Source organism: Bidens hawaiensis, unplaced genomic scaffold (genome assembly GCF_021521415.1).
Source record: "Bidens hawaiensis isolate Kalapana, Puna unplaced genomic scaffold, B.hawaiensis_p1.1 tig00000296_1, whole genome shotgun sequence".
Lineage (NCBI taxonomy): Eukaryota > Viridiplantae > Streptophyta > Magnoliopsida > Asterales > Asteraceae > Bidens > Bidens hawaiensis.
The window spans coordinates 7,805,302-7,820,611 of record NW_027491024.1 but is presented as its reverse complement, the minus strand read 5'-3'; positions in this window follow the sequence as shown (position 1 = coordinate 7,820,611).

Sequence of the window (15,310 nt, the reverse complement as noted above, 5' to 3'; positions counted from 1 at the left end):
AATACATATAATCGGTTTATTTCATGGAATTAGTTTACTACGGTTACTCATATAATTACAGGTAGGAGGAGATAGATAATGAAATTACGAGAACATGGGCAAAAACGGTGAAGAAAACGAAGTGGAAACGAGAAAGTTATGAAGAAAACAAGGTGGCTAAAGTGGAAGCCACCCGTAGCTTACGGTACCCACCGTAAGCTATGGTGGGAGCTGAAGAGAAAAGTCTGCCATAAGGTAGCATTTGGCTGCCGTGGCACTTTTGAAAGCCACTGTAAGCTACGGTTGCCACCGTAGCTTACGCTGACGCTGAAAGTTGTAACAGCTTTTATAACTCGTTTTTTGGACGGCTTTTCATTATCTTATCATTACTTTTCATCCAAGAGCGACCTAGAGGCGATTTTAAGGTTCCATAACAATATCGTGAGTGTGGTAATCATTGGATACTCGGTTTTGATTCATATGCATACCTTAATTGAAGGAATGATGAACCAAATCATGCTCGACTAAATTCCTTTGTGTTTTCCCTCGGATTGTAAGGTTTTATAACATGTTTAATATTGATTTTTCTTAAACATTTTAGAACTATTATGTATTCAACACCTATATTATAACATGCTTAATATTGATTTTCCTTGCACATTTTATCAAAACTAAGTGTTGTGAAGGCACATGAGGTTCCACTTCATATCCATGTTAGCTAAAAACTATACTCCACACACAGCATAATGCTGAATATGTTTAGACATCCGAAATAAAATTCACCCTTTCGATAGGAAACAATCACCTACTCGTCTTGGACGAAGCTGTTCAAGCTCCACATTAAAGGATAAAAATTCTACTATCATATCGACGGTACACCCCCACCTGCTAAAACGAATCCGACTTACGAGTCATGGTCTGAAATCGATGCCATAGTCCTTCAATGGATCTATGGTATGTTAGAACATAAATTTCTAGCGCTAGTTTTGGAACATGAATCCACTGCTCAACAAGTGTATGGGATGGAGTCAATAACATATTTTTGAGCAATAAAAAATCTCTAGCGATTACTCTCGAGATCAAGTTCATAAACATGACGCTTGCTAAATGCGCATCACTTGAAGATTATTGTCAGAATTTGAAAGAGTTAGCCGACCAACAAGAAGATGTTGATCACAAGGTTGAAGAGTCGCGACTGGTTATCCAACTTGTTCACGGTATACCACCTGAATATGCCGTGACAGGTGTTCTCATTAACAAAAAAAAAACCCACTTCATGGGATGAAGCACGAAACCAACTTGATTCTGAACGACATCGTATAGAGGCTCATATAGCTGCGCATAATTCATCTCAAACCACCTTGGTGACAACATAACCCACGACCTATCAGACCCATCTTCTCAGGCTCACGACCCATCTCTAAACATGCACATGGGCTGTAATACCTCTAAAAATTAGCAGCAATATTATCGAAGATGTGGCAGGTCGTATCGGGGTAGATGTCACACCCCCCTGCCGAAGGCGGAAACGTCGGGGCGTGCTTAGATTGAAATCATGCACATGGTATTAAATGTAAAACTCTTATTAAAATAAACCAACACATTGTTTAAACCAAACATAATTTAAAAAAAAATGCAAGACATAACACTTGATTTATTTAAACTTCTAAGTCTGGCTCATCCCGTACATGAAACTTCAAGAATCTTCCTTAATTTCCATTACCTGAAAAACATGCGAGAGTGTCAACTAAAAATAGTTGGTGAGAACATAGGTTTTAAATTTAAAATAATAGAAAATTTTGTTTTATGTTGAAAATATTCCATACGTGTTAAGTTACTTGTATACTTTTGTGATTACAACCAAACCTCTGACACGGCTAGAGAGTCGTCTAATCCACGATTAGACTATTATGTTTAATGTTTAACGATCGTCGGATTCTGAACACACATGCTTCTACCCGAGGCCTGAGTGGGCGGGTAGAAACCAATAGATCTATCATCATACTACCACGGGCTTAACAAGTTAATGGTTGTACATGCGATTAAGTATATTCTTGTAATGATCACACACAATGAATATTATGAATAAAGCTTGAATCAAATACCTTTACAAAACATAGAATAAATAAGTTGCGTGTTTCCATCCCAAAGTATAAAACGTTTAATAGCATGTAAAAAGGGGCTATGAACTCACCTTGCTTGATGGATGAACACGAACATGAACAAGAGTTTGTTAACCGGTCACGGGATTCCCTAGATTAAGTTTTGATTTTTAAATTAGTTAGAGTGTCGCATACTAAAATGTTCTAAACCAAGTGCATGACCTCTAGCAAGTTGATTCCCAAGTAACAGTCAAGGGTCCAATGGGATTATTAACACCACTCTTGCTTTAGGCAGATGCGTTTTCTTGTCAGATACATACAGAACCAATTTATACTCTAGTTGTATACTAACTTAAAATGTTTTAGAATGAATTTGATAAATAAGAAAGTACGAGTTTGAAAGTGTAATATCATATGTTTTGCGTATTTATTGTCATTCAGGAAAGTATATGGTTCAAAGTGTTAATATTATAGTTTAGGATGTTTATTGACATTTATGAAAGTATAAGGTTTAAAGTGTAAATAGTATAGTTTAGAATATTTATCAGAACCTTATGAGTTTTTGAAGATTATAAGAATATTCATATTTGTTCATGAAAAAATTCTACTTTTGATCCAAGATCTAGGGAAAATAATTGTGATCTCTTAAAAGCAAAAAGTAAGGGTTTTATTAACAATTTATGATGATCATTGTGATAGTATATGAACAACTAAGAAGATTCAAAGGAAAACCCAAGAACATAAGAACAAACAAGAAGAAATTTATAATAGAAAGCAAAAACATATAAAGATCAACAATGAAAAACAAAATAATTATAAAGACATGCTTCTTTATGCTTAGAGAGAAAAGAGAGAATGAGATTTGGTGTGAAAAATAATGAGAATGAGATGCTCTATTTATAGGCCAAAAGTTTAGGTTTGATTACGATTTAGATAGAGATAAAACTTGTTTAAAGATTAAGTGATAACTTAATAATAATAATAATGATAATGATAACAATATATGTATATATATATATATATATATATATATATATATATGCCCATATAAATGTGCACGGCACATTTTAGTTTTTATTTTCTTATTTTTTTTCAAATTAAAAAGATTAAATAAACTAACTTGAGGAACAAGGTTTAACTTAGAAGGTTCTAGAATGTTTCATTTTTTAATCACATGCTTTATTTAAATACTTAGGATAAAAATAATATTAATAATAATAACAAAATATTTTGTAACATGTTATAAAATATTAATCTAGACATTCCGGTTCAACGTGTCATATTAACGATTAAGCATGTTTATGATGAAATGAGTATAGGATCATATAATTACGCATACAAAGTTAATTTTATTCAATAAATAACATATAATTCAACAATAATAAATGTAGATGATGAAATGAATACGAGAACTTTATTAAATGAGTACAAAATAATAGCGTTTATTAGCAAGAAAAATCCATAAATATTACAGTAGAGGTCGTGGTTCTTATGGTGAGGGACGCAAACCTGCTTCAAATTGGCAACAATAACAATTGGGATTCTGGACTGGGCAACACAACTTTCATCCATCTTCACAACAACAGTGGGTAGGGTTTCCATCGTGTCCACATATGGCCCAAACTCCTCCTCCTAGAATTAACCGGTCCACTACAACCTACTCTCCACAGGCCCACACCCAACCACATAATGATGGCCAACATGACCTATCAAGCCAAATTCCTAATAACAATTTCCTAGTAAATCATTTATGCCCGACCAACCTTGGAGCTGCTCTTCAAGACATCCAACCTAACCCGAATGAACAACTGTGACATTCGTCATTTTCAAAACCCGAAAACCCACTTGTTTTAAAATTTGTTATAATTTGGATCCTTTAAAAGAATGTCCTTCATGTTATAATCATGTCTCATACTCTCAATGTTGATTAATATCTTTAACGGTGTTTAATTCACTTATTTTGTGCTCAAAACCAACCCAAACCAAAGTACAATGACCAATTTTGCCAAAAACCAAACTATTCCCTAACTTCTAAATCAGATTTTATTTAATTAATTATTTTATTTAATTAATTTATTTATTTTAAAAACCAACCAACTACATTAAATGCAAAAGTGGGTGTAAGATGGTTTAATGTCCAGTCATCTATGCAAATTTGTCTCCTCATTCGTGCTTATAAATATCAACACTTCTCAACATTTCCAAATGCTCATATCTTCCTTTCTCTCTAGTATTCGATCAGTGGAAGCAAATTAAAGTGTTCTTTCCTAAGTTGACTTTAATAGTCAAACATAACAATTGCTTGCTTTTCAATCCGATATGAGTAATGTTTTTGGATGTTTTCAATTTGTACTAGTGTTATAAATATGTTTCATTGTTTCCTTTCTTCAAAATAGGTTGTTAAGGTGTTTATGCCATCCTAAGGCACACATTTGCTTATTAGAGGCTAGTTTGGCATGATTTGGGATTTTTACTCGTTTAAAGTTTCTGATTTTTATTTGAATTTGTTTGTTGGTTAGTTGACCGTGAGGATTTGTGTAATAACATGGTAAACATGTACTAACATCATAAAATGAGTGGCAAAATTAATTTTCATCAAAAACCTTTCCAAAACACCAAGAACTTAGGTTCTTATGATGTTTCAGTTCTGGACAGAAGTTTGGTGCAAGGCCAAAGCCTATGATAAGCTTCATTGAGTTCTGGTTCCAACGATTATTTAATTTCATTTTAGTTCATTCGTATGGCTTCACAATAAGTGTTTTAGTTTTTGTATGCAAATCTGTACCAATTGAGAAACCGGCTGTTTCAGCCTATCTCATGACCTAATTTGGGAAAAGTTTCTAAATGAAAGATGCTCAAAACATCCTCATTCAGTAGATTGGAGATTTTTATAAGTTTTAAAAATTTATTTTTATTTTTTAATTATTATTTGTATTTTGATCATTATTAGCTAACGTTTTGTAGTTATTTTTCATGTTAAAGGGAGATTGATACTGGACTTGGTCTCAAACCAAGCCCCAGACTAAATAAACCAAGCAACCCGTCTCAAACCAAATCACTCTCTTAAAAACACAATTTGTGTTTCAAGCGACCGATTCTTGTATTTTCTTTCAAATTTATGTTTTATTTTAGTTTGTTATTAGTTCTCAAGTTTTGGATATGTGGAAACCAAACTCGGTCTCGTACCAAGCCATTGGCCGAACCAAAACCGAAATTTCGCTTATACTCAAGATTTTACAAATAAAATCCTAATTTGAATTCAAGTTTAGTTTATTACTTTTATTTTATATTTACTTCTGGATACATCTCCAATCCTAAACTCACTTACTTCTCGGACTCACTTGTTAAAAGCGGAACCTTACCGTTCGCCTGCTTCAACCGACTCGTCTATTTCATCATTCGCATAATTTCCAAGTGAGTAATCACACTCCCTTTTAAACTTTTTATACTTTTGGGGGTGGCATGTGTACTATATTCAAACTTATATGTTTTAAGACCTCAATACTAAATCCGCAATTCAACAATATGTGTGCATATTAATATTTGTTCGATCGTTTGTTTATGCCTCAAATTGATTACGTGCATGAGTGTTTATTTTATTGTTGTTGTTAAACCTCATTAAGTATGATCATATGTTCCCCTAAATATTTTAGTTTTGTACTAGTAGAATAGGGCCTCATTAAATATCTGAGTATTTTGGTTGTTACCAAATAGAAAAGAGCCTCAGTTATTTACTTTACATTTACAATGGTTGTTGCGATGTTCTATTTATACATATCAATTGTGATTTTGCCTCATTATATACACATAACAAAAATTAGTGTATTTCTCATCAACATTCGTGTTAACCAAATCTATTTTTATGCATGTTAAAGGTTTACATTTAGGTTACTTATGAAGATTGAAGACTCATCAGTTAGATTATACCTTTAGGAAATTTTAATTAATTAAATATTGTTGTAATTGTTTGTATTTAATCTTTGAACAAGTTGTACTTGAGTTATTTATTGAAATTAATGAGTTGAGTAAATATTGTCACTTTAATAGTCTCATTGTGTTCTTGAGCAGTCTGTCGTGCCCCGGCATGTTCAGCCGCCTTTGGTCGGGGTGTGACAACCACCTTGGCACATGGATTCTGGAGCAACATCACATCTCACTTCCAATCCAGGTAAAATTCAAAACCCATTAAACGTTGCTTTTCAAAGTGATATATTTGTCGGTAATGGCCAACTACTTCCATTTTCCGGGTCCGGTATTCCACCTACCATTTACCTAACAAAACCTTTCAACTTAACGATATTGCCTTAGCCCCACATGTCCTTAAAGATTTAATATCAGTCCGTAAATTTTCACTTGACAATCTTGTTTCTATAGAATTTGACTCATTTGGTTTTATTTGAAGGAATGTCCAACTAGAAGGATCCTTTAGCGCCATGATAGCACGTGCGACCTCTACCCTCTCACTGGTCCTACCAACATTCGAACAGTTTCACCTATCTCCAGCAACACCAACACTTCATAATCATCTAGGACATCCTAGACATAATATTTTAAATTTACTTTTTAGTCAATTTTTGTTTCCTTGTAATAAAGATAGTTCACGTGTTTGTCACTCATGCCAAATTTCCAGTAGTACACGATTGCCTTTTATTGGTTCTTTATCTTTTATTGTTTCACCTTTTGATATCATTCATTGCAATCTTTGGACCTCGTCGGTCATTAGGAATTCCGGATACAAATATTACATGGTTTTGATCGATAGTTTTACCAATTATGTGTGGCATATCCATTAAAGTTCAAATCTGAAACCTTCACCAATTTCTCCAAGTTTCACAAATTAATTGAAACAAACGCCAAAAAATCTTTTAATAACGAGTTTCATAAATTTTCCAACCAACGTGGCCTAACTTTTCGTTTCACGTGCCCTCAAAAATCACCCCAAAATGGTCATTCGGAACGCATGATCCAACGACTTAATGATACCATTCAGCCTCTTATGCATGCTCACTTACCACCAACGTATTTGGTTGCTCTTCGCACAGCCACTTATCTGCATAACATTATTTTCACAAAACGTTTGAATTTTTTGACTCCCACTTTTTCCCTTTGCGGTCGACACCCAACGACGATCATCTTCGGGTTTTCGGATGTGCATGTTATCCCAACATGACTGCCACCATGACACACAAACTAGAATCGAGATCTGTGAGATGTGTTTTTTTAGGTTGTCCATCGGATTATAGAGGCTATCGATGTCTTGATTCTCTCACTGGAAAAATACATATCTCCCAACATGTCGTCTTTGACGAAATATCCTATCCTTTCACCGACCCCCTCCCCGATCACACATATAATTTTCTAGACGACGACCGCGCACCTCAACTTTTCTCGTTAACGACCAGACCATACATCCTTATCCATCATTAAATCCTACCAATTCACATTAAAACAACCCACTACCAAGTCCCACTGCACATAATATTCCTAATAATCCTCATACCATGCAAATGCGTTCTAAGTCAGGTATTACCATACCCAATCTCAAATATAGTTTCAACATAATAGCTACTACAATACCCATCTCCCATGTCCCTGCCTCTTATAAACAAACCTTAGTTGATTAAAATTGGAAGTTGGCCATGATAGATGAATTTAAAGCCTTGAAATATAATGATACTTGGAAGTTAGTGCCATACGTAGCTCAAAAACCCATTATACGAAGTTTATGGTTGTTTCTGCATAAACTTAAACAAGATGGATCGCTTGAACGATACAAGGCTAGATTGGTTATTAATGGAAAATATCAAAGTATAAGGATTGATTGTGACGAGACATTTAGTCTGGCAGTCCAACCGGCTACTATTCGAGCGATTTTATCTTTAGGTCTAATCTTGTTTCAATTGAACATCAACAATGTGTTTCCCCATGGGTATTTTAACGAAACAGTGTATATGCATCAACATGTCAGTTTTGTAGATCCCACCAAATCGAAATATGTTTGCAAACTTAAACGCTCTTTATATGGCCTCAAATAGGAGCCACATGCATGGTTTAAACGTTATAGAAACCTACCGAGGATCTAGCCACGTCGATACATCGATTATACACGAGAATCATTGATACTTTAAATACATAGTTTATTGATAAATATGGAGAGAATACATTATGGTGTGTAATAACTTATTGACCTCACACTCTCTCATGTGTGTGATTTCTTAATTATGAGCATGGAACCACCTATTTATAGGCCACATGCTCCATTCGTTAAGTTAACTCTAATTCGTTATGCCTTCATAACGAATTAGACTCCATTCGTTAACATTCCATGACGAATGGTAATAACTTAATGAACTAGCCTAGATCACTAACGAATGAACCTCATTCGCTATACAAACCATAGCGAATGGGCCATTTACAATAAATATTCAATCTAGACTATCTATAAGTTATTCGATCGCTACAGACAACAATTTCGTGCACTAACAAACGTATTTCCACGTTTATTATTTCGAAAGGGTTTAACCAAACTATTTGTGATAGTTCACTCTTTATTTATCGAGACCGCAAGTCTATGGTTTACTTAATACTTTACGTGGATGATATAGTGTTAATAGAATCCTGTATGGATTTGTTTAATAGCATTATTCGGTTACTCTCGTCTGAATTTGCGATGAAAGACTTAGAACCATTACACAATATGTTGGGCATCACTGTCATTCTTGATAACTCGGGCATGTTTATGTCTTAGTCTCAATATGCAGCGTATATACTACCACGGGCCTCCATGTCATCTTGTAAAGCATGCACGACCCCGATTGAGACAAGTTCAAAACTAACAACCGATGTCGGACCTCTAATTAAAGATGTCACGTCATACCGAAGTTTGGCAGGTGCGTTACAATTTCTTACTTTTACTAACACAGTATTTCTTATGTCATTCAGCAAGTTTGTCTCTTCATGCATGCTCACTGGGAACCACACCTAGCCTTCCTACGTTGTATTTTATGATATATACATGGTATTCTTGATTATGGCTTACAGCTCTCCTCATCCTCAACGACCACTTCAACAGCCTACTCCGACGCAGATTGGGGTTGTTGTCCTAATTCTCGGCATTCAACGTCGGACTATTGAGTGTATTTGGGTAACAACTTGATTCTGTGGTCATCTCAACGACAAGCCACGATATCTAAATCTAGTGCTGAGGCTGAGTATGGGGGTAGCCAATGTTGTGGCAGAGACATCATGGATATGTAATCTATTATTATAACTACACATGGCGTTTCAACGAGCTACTATTGTTTATTGTGACAATGTGTTCGCATTGTACTTGTCCGGAAATCCAGTCCAACCTCAACAAACCAAGCATATTGAGATAGATATACATTTTATTCGCGAGAAGGTCTGTCTTCGATAAGTTCATGTTCTGCATGTTCTGGATCCTATTCTTTACGCCGATATATTCACTAAAGGGCTACCACGGGAACTCTTTTAGTCAATTTGATCTAGTTTGAGTGTATGACAGAACCACGTTCAAACTGCGGGGGGTATATTAGAGTATTATATTTAGAGTTATATTTGTTATATATTTGTATCTTTTAGATAGATTTAGTGTGATTTATTTTCCATAATATTAGGGATGGTTTGTTACGTAAATCCCTTATATAATATAAATATTGATCGATGGAACGACATTGGAAGGAAACATTGACCTTTAGTTTTATAACGTAGCAACACTGAAATCAAGGGAGGTTCAGTTTGGTCTCCTAGGGTCGGTTGGAGGAGATCATGGCTTGGTTACTTGGTGACCAAGTTATCTATCTTTTCGGTTAAGTTATTTGTTTTTTTGGAAAAAGAATCGTTCAGATTTAGAATCTGATTATGTTTCTATTTTCTAGTTTTCTTTTTGTGCAAGTTCTGATTTTCTTATATAAGGATATTGTCTTTTATTTTCATTGTATTGAATTTTTGTTAGTTCATTAATCAAAGAGAAAATTGTCGTTCAATCATTTAGAGCAACCCCGATGCTCATTTTTGTAAGTTTGGTATTAGGTTTTCACTTGTGATTGTTTAACAAGTGGTATCCGAGCTAAATCACCGTTACGTTCGTTCGTTATGATTCTCGATTGAAGTCCCACCTTTTTGAATTTCTCGGGTCGATTGATCTTAGGCAATTGACTAGTTGTAGGTCGAAGAATTAAATACGTGAAGAGAATAAACAAACAAATCCATTAGTCATGATGGATATCCAAGCTATTGGTGGCATGAAGAAGTTGAAAAACTCCAACTACAATACATAGTCTACATGTTTGATTTCGTATCTACAAGGTCAAGACTTGTGGGAGGTGGTCAACGGAGATAGCATGGCAGAACTGAGAATTGACAGTAATGGGGAGATTTACAAGTGGAGGGTGAAAATTGGGAATTCTATGTTTTGAAGACAACTATCAAGAAAGAGCTCCTAGATTACATTCGAGGTCTAGAAATACCGAAGGAAGTCATAATGAATCAACAATTCCACATCTTTTTCCACAAAGTTAAATAGTTGTGTAGGGAAATAGGTAACCAAGACACTCAAGCCCGTATGAAACGGATTATTATCCATGGCCTAATGAAGGAATATCGAAGTTACGTGGCTGCAATTCAAAGGTGTCCTACTCAACCAACCTTGGTTGAGTTCGAAAACTTGTTAGAAGCTCAAGAGTCCTTAGCCAAACAGATGGTCGGGGCTACGATTTGTGATTCAGTGAAGAAGAAGATTCGACAATGCCGATAAGGGAAGGGTAAACATCGATCAAACAAGAACTATAAGGGGTAAAGTGATCGATACAAGAAGACCGATTACCAAAGAAGCCATCATGAAACTGAGAACGGGGAACTGGGCGACTTGAAGAGCCATAATCAAGGGAAGAAATTCCCATACAAGTGTTACAACTATGGCATGCGTGGTCACATGGCCAAGAACTGCCCCACTAAGATAACCGAAGAAGGTAATATGGTTGATACTCAAAAAGAACAACCATGGGATGCTAAGGCTTACTACGTCAAGGAATAACTGATCCTTGCCATGTCAGCAACGGTTGAAACTAAAGAAAAGGGGTTAGGGGAGTGGATAGTTGATTTGGATTGCTCGAACCATATGACTAGGGAAAAGGGAAGTTAAATAATCCGGCTAAGTATGAAGGAAATAGAGGTTTGGTGATTGCCGATAATTCTAAGTACGAGATCGTTCATATTGGTGAAGTTCGGTTTCATATGGATAAACAAGAGTTGATACTTGATAGTGTGCACCGCGTCCTTAGAAAAAAAAATTTGCTATCCGTACCACATATCATAGCTACAAGTAGGTATGTGTTGTCCGACCCATATAACGTTAAGATTTTTGATAAGTTTGAAACAAGTTCAAAAGCCGTGGTTCAAGGGAAATTGTCAATGTCCGTTTGTGTGTTATCCACAGGTATGGCATATGTTGAAAAAACGAGATCCACACAAAACATTGACATTTGGCATCAACGTTTGAGCCATGTTGGGCGTGACAAGTTGGAAGTAATGATGAAGAAAAGCCTTGTGAGTGGGTTGCTTAATCTTGAAGTTCGAAAATATACAATGTGTGCAGGATGCCAGTTTGGTAAAGCAAAGTAGTTACCATTTGAAAACTCGGTGCATCGGTCCACAATACCCCTCAAACTCGTTCATGCCGATGTGCTCGATCCCGTGAAACAAGCGTTAGTAACGTGTACGAAATAGATGATCACATTTATTGACGACTTTTCTAGGTACTTGTGGGTTGACTTCATGAAAGAGAAGTCTGAAGCTTTTAGTAAGTTTAAAATTTTTAAAACTGGGGCCGAAAGTAAACAAAGTTCTTCTTGGAATATCTTCAATTTGATAATGGTGGGGAATACACCTCGAGGGAATTTAACAAGTACTTGAGGGAGCGCAAGATAAGGAGGCAATTCCCGTGTTTTAACACTCCACAACAAAATGGAGTGTCAAAAAGAATGAACCTACAGTTAGCCGAGATGTCGGAAAGCATGATTCACAACAAAAACTTACCTAGAATATATTGGGCGGAATAAATGAAAACCCGCAACCTATGTTAGTAACAAATTAACGCAACAGAATCTGAAGTTTATCTCACCGTTTGAAAAACAATTCAGGTAAAACCAAATGTTAGTTATTTTCGAGTTTTTAGCTGTGTGTGATATGTCTTTTTCCTGGGCATTTAAGACATAAGTTGGAAAAGAAGGCTATTCGGTGTATTTTCATTATATATGAAAACAAAAAGAAAGGATGGCAGTGTGTGATCCCACCACCGGGAAGTGTTATGTTTCGAGGAATGTGATCTTCGATGAAGCTTTATCATGGTGGTCTTCAAACCATGAAACACTACCTGATTCTAAAGTGCTATTGGATGAAGTTGATCATCAAGTCAATCTCACCTTTCAATGAAACCGAAGACGATTGTGAACGATGAAGGGGTTTCAGATGGAGGTGGTACCACTCCAAGTAGAAGTACACCGTGGCAAATAGGAGTAAATAATGGACACATGTCCAGCTCCGGAACCAGATAATAGCAACCCGTGTTTAGACGATCTGATCAAATGAAGAAGCCAAACCCTAAGTATGATAACGTGGCTTTATTAGTGAAAAGGAAGAATCAGAACCAGAAAAATTTGTGAAAGTGTAACAAATCGGATTTTTTTTATTATATTGTAGTCGTTACCCGACCCGTTTCTATGTTCGGGAAATTTTATCAAAATATCGCGCCTATCAAGTTATTATTATTTTATTATTATTTGTTTATTATACTTATTTAATATATAAAAATAACTATCAAATATATACATTTTTAACCCTAAATCATAATCTAACCCCATTTTATATCCATATCCATAGTTCAAAGACCCAAATGCAAATATGCCATATATTATAATATTATAACCCAAACCCGTTTACACATTTATTCATACCCGTAAACCCGTACCCATTGGGTTTTCTTGAAGCTTAATCCTCGCATTATTCTTGGAACTTATTCATGAATTTTATTCCTTAGCCTATTGCGACCTTACCAACGAAGTGGATTAGGAAACAACAATCTCGTTGATATGAATTAACCCTTTAACCAAACCATCATTAAACTAGATTGGTAATACACCATAGAAGCGATCATAATAAAATTACATTTTTCTGCACAACCTTTGAAACATCACCAACAAAATCCCTATAACTAATTTCATTACTGCGGCCTCTGGATATCTGTTCGTAATAGTGTTACAGTCAGCTGTCTTTTGTACGAGCAATTTAACCACTTAATTAACATTGTTATAGGTAATTATTAATATGTTTCAGATCGTCTTTAATCTCTCTACAATAACCCCAAGGTTAATCAGCCAAATGTTTAACGAATTGGCCGATTGATGATTCTAGGATTTATAATTGAAATGGGTTTTGTGTCTGTATGTTTACAAATTTTCATTATCATGTTTATACTAACAAACACCCTAGCCCAGGTGGCTAGAGTGTACGTGTTAAGGGTCATGCGGGCTAGGGGTGTGGGTTCGAGCCACCCCCAGCCCGTTTTTGGCTATATTTTTATGATAAACTCAATATAAACTATCATATTAATATATTTAATCATTTAAATTATACTGTAAATATTATAAAAATAAAAATTAATTGATATTTTATTAAAACCGACATAATAACTAGTAATGCAGGTCCAAAAACGACCACTCGAATGGATTTTGCACTTGATACATATATCGAGACGGGTGTGGTATAAACAAACGATCGAACAAATAATATAAAGATAATATTGAACGACTCCGTAACTGGTAATAGATTCATAACATTATACAAACCGATCCCACCCAAGGTGAGATCCCCTTGGGTGGTTTTTTACACCATGCAAAAGACACACAAAAACTAAACACATAAAGCCTCTATATATAGTAAAACATAACATGTAATCTAGAAGCTTTCCCGTTGAAGTTAAACGTGTGTCGAAGCTCTCGTCTCGGATCCGGAAACCACGTCGGCTTTAATTATTAATGTGACCATTAATTTATAACGGTTTTCGTAATTTGATATCGCAAGTCATAACTCTTTGGCCTTACAATCACCCCCTTGGCTTGTTATTTCAAAACATCGTCGAACCATGTCTCGAATCTTCACGAATCAACCCGATATAGCCGAAGCCTCTGCAATAACCCCTTAATGGTATGATCAAGCTAATTCATTCATGAAGGAGTTATTGCTTTTTTATCCACCTCGAATCTTCAAGCAGTATAGGTTCAGAAGAACTATCGGGGACATCGATCAAATGACAAAGCTTGTTATTTCTTTTATAAGTCCAAATCTGTATCCAAATTGTTCAAAGTTCCTCAACTAGAACACCTCGAAAACAACATAGAAATAATATTCTTTGAACACGGTCCAACAATGACAAACCCGATCACTTTTTACTTTCTTCTGTTTGGTCAACCCGAACATATAATTATTTCACGGCCCAAAGACTATTCCACATAATTGACCCAAATAAACGAGTTCATATTTTAATATTTCTAGTCCAGATCTGCCCAAAAGAAAACATAACAGCCCACATGACCAGTCTGGTCCATGCCAAGACCACAACAATCAAGCTAGCCCATAAATATGGGCTTTGAAGATTTCAGCCAAAAAAAAATAGTAACTTGTTAGGCTGGTCAATACTTACGCAGGCAAAGAAACCAAAAACCAAGATGCACATCGTTCTACCTTCTGCCATAACTCCGGTCACTGGCGCCGCACTTGCCGAAAAATCATGTCCAACCATCATCAAATGTTGTAGCAGCCATCTTCCACCGTCTCACCTCTTTCTCCAAGCCTATCACCACGGCCGCTGCCGTATTCCACTATTATAACTACCAGCACCGCCACCATACCGATCACCATTACCGGAAAAACGTATTTCGGCCACTCCATCTTCCTTCGCCGTTCTCTCTTCACCTACATTCGTTCACCGCTGCTATCAATCAACACCATGACCGGAAAAACTGATCTAGCCACTACCTTTGATAGCCATCGCCTTACTCACCGAAATGTCACCGGACAAACAATGGCCGCCAGCCACTGTCGTTCAAGAGATGTCACCGGCCACCGTAAGTAACCTGCGCGCCGCTATTACTATACTTCCCACAACCACCTCTTATGACCTTCACCACCAAGGACCACCATATGTCCGGTGG